Genomic DNA, 1,703 nt, shown 5'->3' on the forward strand with positions numbered 1-1,703 from the left:
CGCCGCCTGTGCCCCTGCCGCCCTGCAGGGTCCTGGGGTCCAGGGAGGCGGCCGCTCGCCCGGGCCACAGCTCCAGAGCCGAGCGCCTGGAGGCCGTGGGATGGCGACCCGGGTCTTTCCCGCCGCTCCCTCCCCGCCTCCCTGGGCCCTAATCTTTCTCGCCCGCTGGGCTTCCTGCGGCTCTCCTCGCTTCCTCGGCTGTCCCTGGCTGTTTTCTCCTCTCTCCCTCCGTCCGCTCGCTCGAAGCCCCTAGGTACATCCAGCCCTGCACACCAAACAAGGACGGGGACCCTGGGGTGGAGGGGATCCTCCCTGCCATCGCCACACCTGTGCCCGCCTCTCCCACCCCGAGGCCCCGGCGGGGGAGGGAGGGGCAGTAGCGGGGGTCGTCGCCACCCCCCAAACCTCCAAGTCTTCCATTTTCTGGCACTCATCGACGTCCCTCTCCCCATCTCGGAGCCCCAACTCTGGCCTCTTTCACGGGCCGTCTGGCCCCTTGGACAGATTGGGGAAGGTCACCAGAAACTCACGACCCCCCATTAGGGGAGGAGCGACGAGGTAGCACAGTGCTGTACACGGAACCGAACGGCCCCCGGGGTGGGGGGAGGGCGGGAGCGATTTTTAACGAGGCTGGGGGGAGGGGCACTGGGGGAAGGGTGGGGTGGGGGGCCTGGCTCTGTTATTTACTGTGTATCATATGTAAATACGACAGAAACTTCAATAAACTTTATTTCAAACATGTCTTCGTCGGTCCAGAGGAGGGGATGGAGACCGAGACGGGCTCAGTTCCTTGTCTGTCCCTGGTTAGGGTCCGAAGTGCGCAGTCCGCTAGATTGGCCGGTGTGTGTAGAGCAGTAGGACAGCAAACGGCACTGGTCGGGATCAATCAAGGGGAGCTCCGACAGCCGTGACCCCTGAGAACACTCACCAGGGCTGGCTCCCCACATGCCCTGTTCGTGGAACTCCTCCCAAGCCTTTGCAGAAAGATCCTCCATGGAGGTGAAATGACTCACCCAAGACCACACAGGTAGAAGCGGCAGAGCCCGGACCAGCAGAGGCATAAAGGTTATGCCGCAGGACTTTCGCATAGTTGATCGCGGTTCGAGTCCTGGACCTGGACCCGGGGGTTTAAAACATGCTGGGCACCTGTACGCCTGTAGTGCATGCAGGAATCCTGAAAGGGGAATGAGGAGGGATTAGGTGTGGCCATCCCCTCTGGGGGGATATCTCGCTTTCTGTCTCCCGTGAGAGCACACACCCTATAGTAAAATCCCTTACCCCCCAAAAGAAAATGAAGAAGTCAGCAGAGCCATGAGCTGAAACCAAGTCCCCATGTCCCCAGTTTGGGCAGCTTCTGCTTGTACTAGGTGTGATAGATTTTGCCAGCCTCTGGCTCTGTCACTTGGTTGAGAAATCACTTACCACGGACTGTACACTGACCACGACCTGATGTTTTTCTTTTCTTTCTTTTTTAAGAGAGTTTTTTTGCTATAGGATGTGTGTTCTCTGGAAAGAGAGAGACAGAGAGACAAAGTGAGAAATCACCCCCCAGGGGATGGCCACGCCACAATCCCTTCTCCTCCTCTCCTCTCAGGATCTTGGGCACCCACGCACATGCATCCGGCCTGAGTTTTAAGCTGCTGGGTCTGGGACTCGAACCGCAGTCTACGACGTGGGAGTCCAATGACATAACCATTATGCCA

At 58.8% G+C, this 1,703-nt stretch overlaps 1 long non-coding RNA gene across 1 annotated transcript; it reads right to left on the reverse strand.

The window, feature by feature from the left end:
- Window positions 1–835: 835 nt before the first annotated feature.
- On the reverse strand, window positions 836–1,460 carry LOC106734508 (uncharacterized). The gene is made up of 3 exons (XR_001370109.1): window positions 1,423–1,460; window positions 1,014–1,174; window positions 836–872 (listed from the first exon to the last, which is right to left on the reverse strand). It is a non-coding gene; the product is annotated as an uncharacterized LOC106734508 (long non-coding RNA).
- Window positions 1,461–1,703: the final 243 nt, after the last annotated feature.

This window comes from Tupaia chinensis, unplaced genomic scaffold (assembly GCF_000334495.1).
Source record: "Tupaia chinensis unplaced genomic scaffold, TupChi_1.0 Scaffold000131_1, whole genome shotgun sequence".
In the NCBI taxonomy this organism is placed as follows: domain Eukaryota; kingdom Metazoa; phylum Chordata; class Mammalia; order Scandentia; family Tupaiidae; genus Tupaia; species Tupaia belangeri.